This window comes from Cynocephalus volans, chromosome 4, assembly GCF_027409185.1.
Source record: "Cynocephalus volans isolate mCynVol1 chromosome 4, mCynVol1.pri, whole genome shotgun sequence".
NCBI lineage: Eukaryota > Metazoa > Chordata > Mammalia > Dermoptera > Cynocephalidae > Cynocephalus > Cynocephalus volans.
In genome coordinates, this window is record NC_084463.1 from 151,924,830 (window position 1) to 151,943,519 (window position 18,690).

At 40.6% G+C, this 18,690-nt stretch overlaps 1 pseudogene; it reads right to left on the bottom strand.

The window, feature by feature from the left end:
* Positions 1–1,205: 1,205 nt before the first annotated feature.
* Positions 1,206–14,277, bottom strand: LOC134376597 (olfactory receptor 5G25-like; annotated as a pseudogene).
* Between the last annotated feature and the right edge of the window lie 4,413 nt (positions 14,278–18,690).

Genomic DNA, 18,690 nt, shown 5'->3' on the forward strand with positions numbered 1-18,690 from the left:
AATTTTTCAGTAATTATTAAAATGTTTTTGAAAGTGTATATCTGGTGACTCAAAAATGTCATCACTTAGTAACTACCCTGAGGAAACCAAGAAGGGAATAAGCAGTGATGTCCATTTCAGCATTGTTCAAAATGACTTTAAAAAACTGAACTCCATGTAAATATTCTCCAAAAAAATAAGAGCAAAATAAACGTTGGTAGAGTCATTCCATGAAATACTGCACAGACTAAAAATTAGATAGTTCTGTACATATGAACTTGGTTGTTTTTGCAAGATCTATAAAAGAGAAGAAACTTATAGAATAATGCATAAGTATGAGATTAGGAACATTTTTTTAAAGCCTCAATATTTTCTTTAATTATAATTATTTAAGTGTGTATGTGTGAATAAAATAGAACCTGGAAGGATATACACCAATTGAGCAGGCATTACCTCTGAGAACAAAGGAAGAAGCTAAGAGAACTCTAGCCCCAACTTCATTCTTTATAAACGAGAAAACTGAGGCCCAAGAAGTCTGACCAATGATCACAGAAATACTAGAAATACAAGATCACTTTTCACCACGCAGTGCTGAAGACTGGGTGTGACTGGCTTCATGATACATTAAACCTGAGGCTACAACGAATGTGGAACAATGAGCAAGAACTGTGGAGTATTCAAGACTTACAAGATTCTGCCCCAAGTTCTTTACAAATGTCAGCACATTTGATGTCCACCCAAGCCTCGGTAAGAAACATTTGTCATCCCCATTTTACAAAGCAGGCAATCAAAACTCTAAGCTTGGAAGGTGATGCCTAAAGTCTGAGCTGGAGTTTCCAAAGAGTGCTATGAGATTAAGACACTATTCTGTCTGAATCCAGAGCCTCTAGTCTTTCACTAATACCAGTCTCCCAGGAGGAAACCTTAAATCTTCCAGTGTCCCAACCCAATCCTGCATCCTCTTTCTGGGATACAGAATCGGTCAATGAAAAATGCACATATAGCAGTAAAGAAGCTGTTGACTATAAAGAAAGTAGTGAGGCCTCAGAAAAATCTGTGCAGCACTAGAAACCCCATGACTGGTGCAAAAGATACTAGATAGGTGAGATCACAATAACAAGAAGTGATTGTAAATAGCGTCATGGAAGTGTTAAATCTCAAAGGGAAGCTAAGATATAGGTAAATAAAAATAAAGTGGATTGGGGCTTCTATGCAGCAATGGGCAACTATAAATCTTTGACCTCCTTGTTTCTCAAGCTGTAGATAAGTGGGTTCAACATGGGGATCACTGCAGTGTAAAACAGGGACACCACTTTATTTGATGTCCAGAGAGAAACTAGAGCTTGGACGCACACAGATAAAGAAGACAGTCCCATACAGGATGGCGATAGCTGTCAGGTATGAAGAGCAGGTGGAGAAGGCTTTGCACCTCCCATCAGCAGAGCGGATCCTCAGGATGGCAATGACAATATGAATGTACAGGACCAAGATGATCACACCACTGAGTACTCCCAGGGCTCCCGCCATGATGAAAAGTAAAAATTTGTTGACCTGGGTGTCTGTACAAGCCAAGGAGAGAACCGGAAGAAGGTCACAGAAGAAGTGATTGATTATATTTGGGCCACAGTAGGGCAGGTGAAAGGTGAAGGTTGTATGGGTCAAAGTGCTTATGAGGCCCATGGCATAAGGCCCTACCACCAGCTGCACACAGACCTGCTGGGACATAATGAGTGTATACAGCAAGGGTTTACAAGTGGCCGTATACCAGTCATATGCCATGGCAGCCAAAATGAAGCATTCAGTGACTACAATATGACCAAAAACCCATAACTGGGCAGCACAACCAAAAAAAGAGGTTACTTTTTTCTCCACATAGATGTCGGTCAGCATCTCGGGACCAATAACAGAAGAGGAGCAGACATCCGCAAAGGACAAGTGGCTGAGAAAAAGTACACGGGAGTGTGGAGTCTGGAATCCATCCAAATGAGAATGATCATCCCCAAGTTTCCCAGAAGAGTGACAAGATAAACAAAGAGAAATATCAGAAAGAGAACAACCTGGTGCTGGTGGCGATTTGTTAATCCCACAAAAAAAAAAAAAAAAAAAAAAAACCTTGGTCAACAAAGTTTGATTTTTGTGATCCATTTCTCTTATTCAATCTGTTGTGAGAAAGAGAAAGATTTTTCTGTGCAATAAATTCATAATTGAAGGCTTCTTAGTTTCACATCTGAATTCCACTTTTATTTTCATAAGTTCCAGAGCATAGGCTGACAGCCAGTGGTCCGGAGTCCTTCTGCTGGTGGTCCTGCTAACTCGCTGCTGACCATCTGGGTAATACTGAGTTACTCACTGAACCTCACTGAGCACTTCAGTTTTCACCTTCATCAAAAGAGGATTTTTGTACAGAATCAGGATTTTAGACCTAGAAGTGAACTTTGGAGATTATCTAAGGCAAGTCCTCTAACTGTGCCAGGTTTATAAAAAAGAAATGCTTAAGAAGAGCTTTGGAGGGGGTGGGGACGATGTTGGGAAGAGGTTGGGTGGGGAACATGGGGAATATTGTAATCTGAGGTGGTGGGCATGCTGACAGTATTGATCTGATCATCACTTCTTGGGAATAGGTGCTGGCGGTCAGCTCTGTGCTCCATGAATATGTATAACCAATCAATCAATCAATCAATAAAAATGAAGTGAAAAGCTGCTGGTCTTTTGTGGTGAATGGAACCTGGAAAAGAAAAAGCTTGGAGGGACATAATTTAAGATTAGTAAGAAAAAATTATACTTTAGTAGTAAAATGTTTCAGTAATTTAATATTTTCTAAACATATATAGGTGTCTCATTTATTTGTGCTTTATTTATATTATATTATTAATATTTCTATTATTTGTTACACAAAGAAGATGAAAGCAGCATTTTAAGTATCAAAATAAATTTAAGTCATGAAAAAGAATTAGAAGCCTGAAATTGCAATATACACATCTACAATTTCAAACGATTGCCTCTGCAGAAAAAGGTAATGAAGTCCCTATGCCACTGATCATTGCTATGTTTTTTGAACTTTGCATTAAACTTGAAATCCTGTGTTAAATAATAGTTGCTGACTGTGGAAAAGCCGATTAAGCTGTATTTTTCAAGCCTTACCAAAGCCAAATATTCTGACTCAGCAAAACAATAATACTATGTACGCATGTGACTTCAGCCATGAGCAGAATAAGAATTCAAGTCGGCTGATTCAGAGGTTTGTTTTCTACTTATAACACGAAATCCAGGTAAAGTGGAGTAATTAAGTAGCAGAAAAGCCAAGTTGTCTTAATTCTAGCATTCTACGAGCCCATAAATCTTCCAGCACATTTCACTTCCTGTATGCCAAACACAAAATTTAACCAAAATGTATATGTGAGTTAGGTCATTGAAACCAAAAGACACAGACTAAATATTCTATTTGCACCAAATTATTCTTCACGGTGACCTCAGAGATGATGTTTTCCCAGGATTCTAAGCTCATTTTTACACTTTGGCCTCCTGAATACAATTTAGGTAATCATTTAACTCACCTGTATGAAGAAACAAGCCTTAGACTCTTTGCCTATGTCAAAGTGGATTACAAAACCCACAGTTTCCGATGTGAAAATAAGTTATACTACGAATGTAGATTTGTCTTTTTTTCTTGGCTTCTTCAGGTGTCCAGGAGGATAATAAATAATATAGTGATGCCATCTTGAAAACTGAGACTTCCAATGGTACTTTAAAAAGGAGTTCATTGGCTCAATTCTAAACAGCACATGCAGAGGTTTTTCTAAAGACTTGTGAGTTAATTGTAGCCAACCCCCTCAAGGAACCAGAAGCTCAGATGAGGTCCATGGGGAAGATATTAGTTGTTTTTTGAGAAAATAATTTTGGGGATTTTGAGTCTAACTGCACCAATAAAACATTCTCTCTCTCTTTGAGATTGTTCCAAAAAGAAATTCTAATTCTGAACCTTCAACTATTGCATGGTGAGCACCAGCCCTTGGCACTATGCAGACCTGAGAATTGTGAAAAAGAGCCCTGCTTCAGAGAGATTATAGTCAGCAAGGTAGTCCACAAGGGAGTCTGGGTGCACAGCAGCACTAGAAACCCCGTGACTGATGCAAAAGATACTAGATAGGTGAGATCACAGTAACAAGAAGTGTTTGTAAATAGTGTCATGGAAGTGTTAAATCTCAAAGGGAAGCTAAGATATAGGTAAATAAAAATAAAGTGGATTGGAGCTTCTATGCAGCAATGGGCAGCTATAAATCTGGACAGCATCTTTGAGAGACAAAGAGAGCTGACATTGGCTGTATAAAAATTTCAAATGTCAAATAATGAAGCATCTTTCAAGGCATTTCAGAAAATAAATGATATTTATTTGCATAAAGTTGCCAGAGTAAATTTATCTTGTCACGGGTGGTGTTTACTACATACAGCACATTATTCTAAGTGCTGTGAGAGAATTACCTTATTCAAAGGGCATAAGAACCCAATGCCATGGATTAAAAGAAAGGTCTAGAATCTCCTACCTCTTCTCCTTCACTTTGTCAATTTTCTTTTCTTGAAACTAGCAAAACAGGAATCTTCACTCTCTTTCTTCCTTTTGCTTAAAACACTTTTCTCTCCAGATATCTGCACAATTTATTTCCTTCAACCAGGTTCCTGCTACAATATCCCCTCATCAGAGTGCTCCTCTCTAATCATCCTTCATAAGTACAGCTGACTCCACCCCAGCCCTCATCCACTTTCTGTCTCTTTGCCCAATTTTATTTTTCTTCAAAGCAATTGCCAGTTCTTAGCATTGAATTTTGATTGCATCCACCCACCCCATAAGAATAAGCATGGGTTTTGTAAGATTTTCCACAGTGTATCCCCGCCTTCCAAATAGTTGCTTAAAATGTAAATGCTTAATACATATTTTAAACAAATGAGTAAATGAATAAATGGACAGATAACTCTAAGAGTATGGCTGCAGGAAGAAGAGTTAGGAGAATAATCTGACTTCTTTTAGGAGATGGGTAATGAGAACTTTCTCTGAGAATGGAAAGGAATTAAGGATATTTCTTTGTGAGACAGTTTTAGAACAGTCAAACCTAAATGGATAGGATTTTGTTCTCAGGAAAGGAAAGGAAAGTGAGATGCCTCCCAGACACCACTCAAGGAAGAACTTGCAACCCAATACAGAGAGTGCAGTCAGCAGACAGTCTTCAGTTGTCTGCTATTTCAGGGTCTGCCTCAGCTGCAGAAAGCCACCTTGCCCAAGATCAGACCCTTCCAGACACAAACCTCATCAGGTGACTTGGTAGGCATGGATATTAATGCTTGGCCATTATGTCTTAGCCTGGGAGCGTTGTGACAGACAAGATGTGCTCCAGGGTTCTGCCCCTTTGGGATAGGCACTGTCAGGCCTGCTTCACAGTTTAACTTCCTTCCGTTCTTGATCTTGCATCCTCCGCCTTGCATTCACTGATGTCAGTTCCTGGTACACATTGTGAAACTCAAATCCTGTCTGAGTGTCTGCTTCTGGAATAGCAAGCCTGCAACAGCTGGTACCATAAGGGGCCTGAGCAAGCAGGTGAAAAGATAGAGCTGGAGTTGGATTAGTCACCATCAAGGTGACAGTGAAGACCCCATTACTGTTGGTAGGTAGAGTTCAGGAAGCCCTTAACAGAAAGTCTCATACTTTATACATATTAAGTCCCATTGATCTTACACAGCAGAAAAAATATATATAACATTATGGAGAGTAAGGGAAGGTACTCTCTGCCACAAAAATAAAGTCCTTATCATTACACCTTCTTAGTGAAACACCAGATAAACTTGGAAGTTTGAATCCGAATAAACTTTCTCTTTTTCTTCCCTTGTTGTCGCCTAAGTGAAGAGGACAGAAATGGAAGGAAATTGCATATTGTCTTAAGAAGAATATGGTAGATAATGTTCTGACTCCAATCAGCACAGTTTTGACCCAGGTAAACCTACAATTAATCTCTGCTTTGCTTCTTCCTAAGTATTAGACATTGGATTATTAATAAATGTTAAAAAGGAAATAAGAACACTTAGCTCACAGAGTTATTTTTAAAAGTGAATTAAATAAAATATGTAAAAATATTTGATACAAGTGTTCTCTGAAAATCAATTTCCTGTTCCTTTTCTTCTCTCTTCTACTAAGGTTTTCCACAGTCTCCAGCCAGCATTTTTTGTTCCTTCATCATGATTCCATAGTCCCATAACATCCCTTTAAAACAGCATTGATCAAATATGCTACATTATTTCCCAATGTAGAACAACTTGAGCAAAGCAAATCTGCTTTCTAATATCTGTGTCCCTAGTCCTTATCAGAGTGCCTGGTAATTTCATCCCTATTTTTTGCAACCACACATCATGCCTAGACAGTATAATTGTACAACTATGAAGACAACACACGTCAGTTTTTTTCTCAGCAAAGACACATGAAGAGAGCAAGCATCCTAACAAACTAGTAGCAAAAGGAAAATTAGTAGTACAACCTCAGGTGATGCTGTCATCTGATTTGGAAATATGGGCTTTCGGCCAGTGATAAGACCAGAGAACATGCAAACTTGTCTTCAAATACCTCTATGTATGTAGGTATAAGTACCTTCAAATACTATTATGGAAAAGGGCATTATGCAAAATGGTGGTTACACTTTTTTATTTGAATAGCCCAGAAGACAGATGGTGTTTGGGGGAATATAAGGTGTAAGATGGTAAATTTAGGCTCAAGAGCATAAGGGAATTTTTAACAATTGGAAAATTCCAAGAGTAACTAGCTGCTTTTGGAGGTAACAAGATCCATGTCACTTTAGGGGACACACAGACAGTGAGTAACTAGACAGCAATTTCTCAAGAATATTGCAGAGCAAAATAAGAAGATGAAAATTCACCTGCAGAGCATTTGTATGCCTGAGTATTTGTAATCTCATTATGTATGCTGTTGTCATTCAGAGTAATGAGTAATTTTCAAATTTTCTCATAATCCATATGAACACAATTCAAGACATATGATAAAAAAATAGATAATATTGACAAATTGCTGCCAGTATTTCTAACTCATAATAATCGGAAAAGGGAAGCAGACTAATTCAAATGACCAACACAAACTCAAGGCGATGGACATTATGAACAGTCATATGAATACGCTACAGTCTTGCTATTCAACCTGTGGTCCATGAACCAGCAGCTCCAAAATCAGCTGGTAGCTCATTAAAAAGGTAGAATCTGAAGACCCACTCCAGTTCAATTGAATGTAAATCTGCATTTTACGGGATCCCTCAATGATGTATATACACATTAAGTTTTCTAAGCACTGATATAGAGTCACTTCCATTTCTCCACATGTGAACCTCGCAGTGAATTATCTGTGCAACAAAGGCAATAAGAGGGACATGAAAAGTTTGTGGAAAAATGGAATTAAAAGACAAAAATATAAAATAAAGCCAATATAATCTCCATCAAGTTAAAACACTTTTATAAGTGATGGTGTGAGCCATTTAGTCCATCCCTAATGAACTGAGGTTCCTGGGAATTTAACCATGCAGTTTTTTTTTTACATTATTAACTGAAGAAAAATGGGTGCCTACTAAAGATCCCTTAAATTAAGAAGCAAAAAGAAGTTGGAAGCATTTGAATCAGGACTATAAGGTGGATGCCTAATGATTTCTCACTGAAACTCTCACAAAATTGCCCTTGTTGATGAGAGGAATGAGCAGGAGCACTGTCCGGGTGGAGAAGGACGCTGTGGTGAAACTTGCCAGGACATTTTTTTGCTAAAGCTTTGGCTAACTTTCTCCAAACACTCTCATAATAATAAGATGTTATTGTTCTTTGGCTCTCCAGAAAGTCAACAAGTAAAATGCCTTGAGCATCCTAAAAAACTTGTCATGACCTTTGCTTTTGACCTGTTCACTTTTGCTTTGACTGGAGCACTTCCTTGGTAGCCATGGCTTTGATTGTGTTTTGTCTTCTGGATCATACAGGTAAAGCCATGTTTTATCTCTTGGTACAATTCTTCAAGGAAATGCTTCAAGATCTTGATTCTACTTGTTTAAAATATCTATTGAAAGCTCTGCTCTTGTTTGCAACTGATCTGGGTACAACAGTTTTGGCACCCATTGAACAAAAAGTTTCCTCAACTATAATTTTTTAGCCAGAATTGAGTAAGATGAACCAATTGAAACATCTATGGTGTTGGTTATTGTTTCTGCTGTTAATCATTTGCCTTCTACAGTTACAGTATGATCAGGATTAATTTTTTCCTTGCAAATTGATGTGGATGGCTTGCGGCTGTGGGCTTCATCTTCAACATTGTCTCATCCCTTCTTAAAATATATTACCCATTTGTAAACTGCTGATTTCTTTGGGGCATTGTTCCCACTAATTTTTTGTAAAGCATCAATGATTTTACCATTTTTCAACCCGAGCTTCACCATAAATTTGATGTTTGTTCTTGCTTCAATTTTAGCAGAATTCACGCTGCTCTGATAGAGGCTCTTTTCAAACTGATGTCTTATCCTTCTTAGTGCCTCAAACAAGAACTTGTTCAGACATATTATAACAAGTTAGTATGAGCTTATTTTAGTGCAAAAGAATTTGGTATATGCACAGTTTTGCATTATACGCATTTTTCCATGAATATAAAATTCAATTGTCATATTGGCATAATTATAGCTGGCAAAAGTAGGTAAGTATTTTAACCCTCCTATAAATCATTTATGGAAGATTTCTAGGGATTATGCTTGCATTTGCCAAGTGGGCAAATGTCATTTGCTATTTGTTACACAAATCTAAGCTTCTAGCAGAAGCATAATTCATTATGGTTAATACTTTTATTTGTTCATAAATGGGCTCATATAAAGGGGAAAAATAATAAAACTTTAAAGTATTTAGTTTTGTAAAAGTATATGCCAAAAAAAAAAAAAAATACCAGCTATAGATACTGGTCGTGTAACAACACCACATTCTTAAAATTGAGAGATTGATGAACATTTTGGTAAATCAAAAAGACCAACTATACCTGCTCTTCAGGTTTAAGAAACATACAAGTTTTCGGTTTAGTGTGAAGCATGCACAAGAATATTTGAGCCAAGATATTCTATCTGCAGAGTTAAAAAAAAAAAAACTATTTTGATAATATACTCATATTTATGTTATTTTATGAAATTTGTCTTATCCATAATTCAGCAAATGTACCACTTTGAGAAAATTCTTTATTAATACTCTTCTAATTACTTCAAGATTATACCAAAATTTGGAGGCTTCTGACCTCAGACAAAAGAATTGTCTCCAATGTGGTATTCTTGATGTATTATAAATTCTTATTATATTCTGTTTAAGAATATGGCTTATCTTTATGTTGGTTAACCTAGAGTCTCCTAATACATTTAAAATAATCTTTTGCCCTTGCCAACTGGGCCAGTTGCCAAGCTAGGGCTGGGTCTGTGGCTCACAGACTCCTCAAGTCCATTGTCCAGACTGGGTCACAAACCCTTCACACACCAGACTGAATCCCAGGACCCCTCACACATAGGTCTATGAGCTAGGTAACCAGCAAACAGGTCCTTGGAAGCTGTACATTGGAGAGTGTGGCCATGCAGGCAGACACCTGGGGCAGACGCCAGCCAAGTGGCAGTGTTGCCCATGCGTGCTAACTCCACCCGCAAACAACTTATTTACAAAGAATGTGTTGCACCACCCCCAACCATCCCTAAGGCGAGGGGGCCTAATTAAACCATTCTATCTTCCCAACAATCCACCACTTCAGGATCCCTCACCATACAATCTACGCATTCAGAATCTTCTGCTATGTTCCCTTAGTGAGGATAAATGACCCTAACATTTACATAACCTATTGTCCATTCAATATGCCTTAAGGCTTGTAGTTCTGTCCTTTTAACTATAAGCTGCATATGTCTGGTTAGTAGTCACCATTGGTGTGATCCTCCATGGGAATCCTGATGGGTTGTTCAATGCATATTCAGTAGGTGATCTGCAGCCAGAACTCTACGGGCAAAAAGACAAAAGGGTTATTGGTACCAATAGGGGAAGTTCTCGCCCCTCTGGTAAGATACATGCCAGTGTGCCACGCTGAGAAAGGATGGTTGCAGGAATAGGTATCTTACCTGGCTTACAATACCATACTTTATCTACTAACACTGTTGGATCTGTGGGTTCTACATGTAACAGTATAGGGGAACTCATAATTGACCATAATGATAATACAAATGTTTCCTTTGGAATGGAGTGCTTATCTGTTCCAGGTCATGTTACCTTTACTCAGGGAGGCCAGGTACTTGTCACCCAAGGTGAAACTTGCAAGCCTTCCTCTAATCCTTTTCCCCAAGGCTCTATTTAACCTACCCAACACATATGGGGGGCTTTTATCCTCCAAGGCCATTCCCATTGTACTGTCTGTCCTGTTGCAAACAGGTTGGGCCGGTAACAAAGCTTATCTTTAGTAGTGATTTGCAGCGGTATAGGTGCTGCAGCCCTATACAACAGAGCTTCCACTAGGGAGAGTCCACCCTTGCGGAGTCTCCCATTTAGAATTCTGACTGTCAGCCATAATCACCATATCCATCCCTTCAGAGATGGGGGTTGGACAGATAGCCTCAATCCCCTTTTTAAAAGACCATTGCACCATTAAATCATTCCTGCTGCCTGGGGATGATATGGCACATGCAACTTCCACTAAATAGACAACTGGGAGGCCCACCTCTGAACCCCATGTCCAGTAAAGTGGGTTCCATTATCACTGTCTATGACTACAGGCTGACCATACATAGCCGTAAGGCTATCCAGTGCCTCTGCAGTGTTTACCTGGTCTGGGGCCTTGCAAGGCTATACAAACAGAAGACCAATAGCCATATCCACAGCTGTGAAGATGTATTTGAAATTCTCCCACCTTAGCAGTGGTCTGACAAAGTCCACTTGCCATCGAGTCAGGGGCACCTTTCCTCAAGTTATTTGCCCATCTGTATGGGGCACCCATCAGGAGTGTGGACTCCCTTAGGCACATATTGGACAAGCATGACAGGCATTCTCTACATCTTTCCATTTCATAGGCAGGGCCCATCTTTGAGCTGCCATCCACATGGTTTTGCTGCCAGCATGCTGCATTCATCGATGTAACCACTGGGCTACATCAGCAGCTGGGGCTTTCTCCAGCCATCATATCTTAGCCAAGGCATCAGCTTCATCATTTCCTTGACTGGCTAAGGAGAAGTGTCCTGTGACATGGAAAAGAGTTATTTCTTTCTCATGTCCCAATTCCCATAACTCTTGCCACATGGCTTGTCCCCAGAGGAGTCAGTTGCCTGCCATCCACCATTGATATTTCCAAGTAGAGATCTAAAGGGTTAAACCCTTGAACACAGCCCAGCTGTCAGTACAGATGGTTCATGGTCCAGGCTCATTTTTTATTACCATCCATACTGCTCTCAGTTCAGACCATTAACTGCTTTGCCCTGTGCCATGTTCATAACACATGGTATCTGTTAAGGGCTGGACAGCAACAGCTGTCCACAATGCTGAGGGTCCCATGCTAGAGACATCTGTATACCAAGGTTGCTCTGTGATAGGTCCCTGTCTCTCATGGAAATGTGTAGCCTCCACCCGTGGGCAAGGGTTGTGCCAAAGTTTGCTCCACAACCTCTACTGGTCCTAGCACAGTTTGCAACTCTTTGGACAGAGGAATCGTTGACACCGTGCTCCTTTGTTCTATGTATGCTCCCCATTTAGACAGAGTGGGAGTCTGAGCTACACTTGTTTTAGGGTTGGTTGCCCATGCGTGCAGCCAACCTATTATGGGGTATGTCGTCCTTACAAGGACTTTGGCAGTTCCTGTGGTAGCTTCAGTGGTATCAGGGCAGAATACACAGCTGCTAACTGCTTTTCTATTAGGGTGTAGCGTACTTCAGCTCCTTTCCAGAGCTGAGACCAGAATCCTACAGGTGTGCGGAATCGGTCGTGTCTCTGCCACAAACCCCATCCTAACCCCTCCTGGGTTATGTGTACGTCTAACTCAAATGGCTTAGTGGGGCCAGCCACTTGAAAAGCCTGTACTTGCTGTATTGCCTTTTTCATAGCCCAGTAAGCCTGTTCTACTTCCTCAGTCCAATCCCAGGGGACTCCTTTCTTTGTTAGTGCATACAGTGGGTGTGCCATTTGGGCCATATGGGGTACGAAAGCTCTTCAGTACCCCAGAAGTCCCAAATATGTCTGCAGCTGAGCTACAGTTGTGGGTCAAGGGTATGCCTGTATCTTATCTATAATAGCTTCTGGGATGACCCTCATCTTACCCGACAAGACCACTCCCAGGAATTTGACTGACAGCCCGGGTCCTTGTACTTTGGCTGTGTTCACGGCCCACTCACATTGTTCCAAATGACTTAGCAGCGTTGGAGCTGCCTGGGTTAAATCTGCAAGAGAATCAGAGGTTAGTAACACATCATCAATGTAGTGAAACATTGTAACTGTGCTGGGCCTTGTCCACTTGGCTAGGTCCCCAGCCACTAAACCATGACAGTTGGTTTGGCTATGCAGATAACCTAGGGGCAGTACTTGAAAGAGCCACTGTCTTTCTTCCCACGTGAAGGCAAACTGATCTTGGCTATCAGCCAAGATTGGAATAGAGAAAAAAGCATTTGCAAGGTCCAATACATAATGATAAGTTCCCAGCTGAGTCATCAGCTGATCCATGGAGTCGTGAACTGAAGGCACAGCTTCATGCAAAGGAGGCACTACTTTGTTCAGTTCTCGATAATCTAGTCATTCTCCAGGTACCATCAGGCTTTTTCACTGGCCATACCAGAGCATTAAATGGGCCATGAGCTGGACAAATAAAGCCAACTTTCTCTAATTCCAATATAATGGCACTTATGTCTGCATGCCCTCCCAGTAGGTTATACTGCTTTATATTAACTACTTGTCTTAGATTGGGTAACACCTGTGGGTCATGTTTAGCATATCCTCATAACACAGGCTTTACTGTCTGTATTCACAGCCAAAACTCTCCAACTGTTGTTTGCAGGTGCAAACCATAAAGTACACCCATATCCAAGGTATATTCAGCTTCGGGGGATATATATACCGTATATACATGAGGAGGTGATCTTCCTATGCAATGACACAGCTTTGACTTCAATAGTATGTCCTCCATAGCCATCTATATGAACAGTGGCCCCTGGAAATTTATCTGGATTGCCATATTATCAGACTACATTCTGCACCTGTATCCACCAATGCCAAAACACACTACACATCTGTCCTTGACCAATATTTTGCCAATGCAACATGAGGCCTCTGGTCCTCGCATGCCCCCAAGAGATGAGTCCCTTGGCCTGCTCCCTACTCAAAATGGAACAGTTTATCCACCTCCTTGGGAGCAACCAAAAAGTCCTTTAAATCCACTGAGTGTACCTTACTTCATGTTTCTGAACATTTTGTAAAATGCTGTTCAGGGCACAATTGTTGCCACGAGGCAAACAAAACTGCATTTGGCTGCCAGTCAATTTTCTTTTTATCAAGCCCTGATGCAAGCAAGTCAAGCCACATCTGCTTACAGCTAGTCTTGCTTGGTCCCTTCAGGATAAAACCCCGAGCATTTCTTGGGGGTTTGGTCTTGGCCACCTTTTGGACCTCTTTTGCTTGTCTCCTGTCCTCTACTTCACCCACTCTGGCTATCATGGTCCTTACCTCATTTATAGGATGACCAATGTATGGGTCCATTATGGCCATCAGTGACCCAAAGGATGCTGATGGGGCATTCTGCAGCACTATGTCTCTCATGCTGCCTGTAAAATTTTCATCGTCCGGGCCACAAGTATTCACATTAAACATGGAATGCCGCATCCCCAGCTCCCGAATGATTTGGACCAGCTCAGTATACGTTTGTCATTTACTAACAATCTTGGGCTGTTCTCCAGCATTTGCACACATGGTTCAGGCAGCTGCATTCACTCAGTCCATCAAAGAGTGATTACCTCATCCTTCTGCATATCTGTGGCTATTCTACAGCCGCTGCCTCAGGTATGGGTGTATGGTAATGGAGGCCAATTTCTCCATCTCCTCACCAGAGCACATCACACTATCCACCCCTAGGTCCCATAACCACAGCAGCCAAGCAGCCAGGGTCTTCCCCTGCTTCTGCCTTAACTGTCTCCCCAAGTCAACCAGTTCAGCCTGGGTATATGGGACAAGGGTGGTGAACCGGGTCACCTGTGGATCGCCCACCAGTTGTCCATCTGCTCCCATAGGATGCTCGTGCTTCATTTTCTGATGCACAGCAGGTCATGCCTGGAGATGCACAGTTTGCCCCAGCTCACCACTGGGTTGGTCATCTTCCCTGGTGTGAGAGCAGGAGTGGCCAGTCGCTGCATATTGCCCTCCAGGACATTCATCTGTGCTTCCAACAACCTGCTTTCTGCCACAAATCTCAATCAGATTGCAGCATAGTTAATAGCAGCCAGGCTCTGGTCAGCAGAAAAGTGGCCACCAGCACCACAGCTCAAGGACAGCCACATTCCCTCCCCCTCCCAAGGGGTTTTGCATTGTAGTATCTGGTCTATGCTGCCTTGCAGTACAGTGTGCAGCAACCAGATCCCAGTCAACAGGAAGGTGGCCGTAGAGCAGAGCATATTCGAAGTAGTCATATTTCCTTCTCCTTCCAAGGGCTTTTGGCTCCTGTACCTGCTCAGAATCCTGTCGCAGACTACATCAATTGCCAAGTTCTTTTACCTGCCCATAATCCTACTGACTGGACCAATTGTCAAGCTAGGGCCATGTTTGGAACTCATAGACCCCTCAAGCCCATTCACAGACTGGGTCCCAAGTCCTTCATATGCCAGGCTGGGTCCCCAGACCTCTCACACACCAGGCTGGGTCCCCAGACCCCTCATACACCAGGCTGGGTTCCCAGACCCCTCACATGCCAGACTGAGCCTCTAGAACCCTCACACACCAGGTAAGGTCACCAGACCCCTCACATGCAGGTCTATGAGCTATGTAACCAGCAAACAGATCCTTGAAAGCCATAAGTTGGAGAGCATAGCCATGCAGAAGGACACCTGAGGCAGATGCCAGCCAAGTCATGGAACTGCCCATGCATACTAACTCTACCCACACACAACTTTTTTACAAAGAATACACTGCACCACCCCCAACCATCCCTAAGGTGAGGGGGCCTGATTAAACTATTCCATTTCCCCAAAAACTCCTATTCTGGAACTGTCTTTTAAAAAGGGGGCAGAGTTCTATTGAACAAGAAGCACAGATAAGAGATGAGAACTCACAACTCAAAGACTACCCCTGAAAATTTATATGGGTTGCTATCAGAGACTGGGCATAGATATTAAAAAATCAAACTTCAGCACATATCTAACTAGACACAGGTATTGGTATTTTATGATAACCAACTTATCTGTTCTTTTTTTTATTATTTGTTATGAATATTTATCAGGTACAAAGCTAATTGTCACCACCCGTGTCCAGAATATGATGGCCAGATCCATACTGGCACTATACCCATTACCACAAATTGTGATTATACCCTGTGTCCCCCACCCAATGGTCCCTGACCTCCCTCCCCATCCCCGTTTCTCCACTCCACTTTGTATCCCTAGGTATGTTCTCTCCCTCTGCAAGTCCAATGCATCACTGTGGTCTTTCCTTCCTTCTTTCTCTCTTATCTCCCACTTATGAGTGAGGACATGTGTATTTATCTCTCTGTGTCTGGCTTATTTCACTCAACATAAGTGTCTACAAGTACATCCATGTTGTTGCAAATGAGAGAGTTTCATTTTTTTTTATGGCAGAGTAATATTCCATCATGCACCCTCCAGGAATTATCAAATCCCCATCAAGTTCTACTCTATAATGTCCTAGGACTCCAAATCCTTTCCTTTCTTTCTTAAACCCACTCCAAACAGGCTTTTATCCCCATCACTCTAAAAAGCTGCTCTTGCCATGGTTCCCAACTGTATTAATCAGGGTTCTCTAGGGAAATGAAACCAATAGGATATATAGAGATATGCAGAAAGAGATTTATCATGAGAGTGCACATGATTATGGAGACTGAGAAGTTCCATGATATGTCATCTGCAAGCTGGTGACCCAGAAAAGCAGGTGGTATATTTCTATTCCAAACCAAAGGATCCAAGAACCAGGAAAGCCAGTGTTGTAAGTAATAGTGTTCATAGGCCTGAGAACCAGGAGCTCTGATGTCTGAGGGCAGGAGAAGATGGATATTCCAGCTCAAACAAAGAGCAGTTTTCCCTTACTCCACGTTTTTATTCTATTCAAGCCCTCAATGGATTAAATGATGCCCACCGAATTTGGTGAGGGCAATTTTCTTTATTCAGTCTACCCATTAAAATGTTAATCTCTTCTGGAAACACCCTCACAGACATACCCGGAGATAATGTTTTAGCAACTATCTGGGCATTCCTTAGCACAACCAAGTTGACACTAAAATTAACAATCACACTGATACTCATATTGTCAAATGCAAGGCAAATTATCAGTTCTCATCCAACTTAATGCAGTTCCTGGTGTTGTTGATTACTTGCTCTTTCTTAAATTTCCCTGTGTGGCTTCTAGATACAGAACTGTCTGGATTCCCATATTCCCCAGTGTAATTTACTCAATTGTCCTCATATTTCAAATTTCTAAATGTTGAAGACTGATTGTTCAGTCCCTGGGTCTCTTTTACATACATATATATATTTTTTTTTCTAGAAAATCTCATTCAGTCCCACACTTTAAATATCTTGTCAATGATAATATTCCCAAATTTTATTTCCATTTCCAACCTCTTTCTTAAATCCAAGAATTAAATATTCAACTGTCTAATCAACATCTCCCTTGGTTTCCAATGGAGAATTTTAAAAGATCATGGGCAGAATTAAGCTATTTACTTCTTCTTCTAACCAGGATAGCATAATAGGGGTTATACTGACACACCAAGTTGAAACAACCTAAAAAATAAAAAGAAGAAATACATGAAACAACAGTTTCAGGACAATGAGCATCAAAGAAAGATAAAGGTAAGAAAATATCAAAGTGAACCCTATGACTGCACAGCTTACTGCCTCAACAGAGTTTCTAGGCTGGAGCCAGAGGATGAAAACAGGCAGAGTTCATCAGTCTCCCTGAGTTGAGGAGATGGAACTGAGAGACTGAGGAGACTAAGGAAAGTATAGTTTATATTACAGAGTTCTGTACAGAAGAGAGATCCATGGAGAGAAAGAACACAGACATTTGTCAACATTCTTCTTTGAATATACAGCAGAGCACTTTTTAACATATGCATATAAGGAAAATCCAAAACCTAGGGAGAGGTACACCTAAAAATATTGAATCTAACAGTGTCTGGCTCTCATGCCAGGTCAAGAAAAAAGTACTTTTCCCCACCAGCCAGATAAAAAAATCGGAGTATCAAGTAGAAACTCATAAGGTCTTGACTCAGTATTGAAAAACAATAAGTGATGTTGCGCATTTTTTCATGTGTCAGTTGGCCATTTGTATATCTTCCTTTGAGAAATGCCTATTCAGCTCCTTTGTCCATTTTTTAATTGGGTTACTTGTTTTTTTGCTGTAAAGTTGTTTGAGTTCCTTGTATATTCTGGATATTAATCCTTTGTCAGATGTATATTTTGCAAATATTTTCTTCCACTCTGTTGGTTGTTTCTTCACTCTGCTAATGTGTCTTTTGCTATGCAGTCTGCTATAAAAAAGAAATACTACCATTTACACCAACATGGATGGACTTAGAAAAAATTATATTAAGTGAAATAAGTCAGGCACAGAAAGAGAAATAAAGAAAGTAAGCCTATTTACAATTGTCACAAAAAATATAAGATACCTAGGGATCAATTTAACCAAGGAGGTGAAAGACCTCTACAAGGAGAACTACAAACCACTTCTGAAAGAAATTAAAGAAGACACAAAAATATGGAAAGATATTGCATGCTCATGGATTGGAAGAGTTAACATTGTGAAAATGTCTATACTACCCAAAGTGATCCACAGATTCAAAGCAATCCCCATCAAAATACCAATGACAATCTTCACAGAAATGGAAAAAACAATCTTACCTTTCATATGTAAAAACAAAAGACCCTGAATACCCAAATCAATCCTGAGCAAAAAACAAAGCCAGAAGCATAACTCTGCCTGACATCAAGTTATACTACAAAGCTGTTATAACCAAAACAGCATGGTACTGGTATAAAAATAGACATTCAGACCAGTGGAGCAGAATTGAGAACCCAGACAGAAATCACTCCTCAGGCTTATAGCCATCTGATATTAGACAAAGGCAACAAAAATCTGCATTGGGGAAAAGACTGCCTCTTCAACAAGTGGTGCGGGGAAAACTGGATATCCATGCACAGAAGAATGAAACTAGATATGCATCTCTCACCATACACTAAAATCAACTCAAAATGGATTAAAGACCTAGGTAGAAGACCTGAAATTGTAAAATTACTAAGGGAAAATATAGATGAAACACTTCAGCAGTTAGGTCAGGGCACAGGCATTATGAACATGAGGCCAAATGCACAAGCAGTGAAAGAAAAAATAAACAAATGGGAATACATGAAACTAAGAAGTTTCTGCACAGCAAAGGAAACAATCAACAGAGTGAAAAGACAACCTACAGAGTGGGAGAAATTTTTTGCTAAC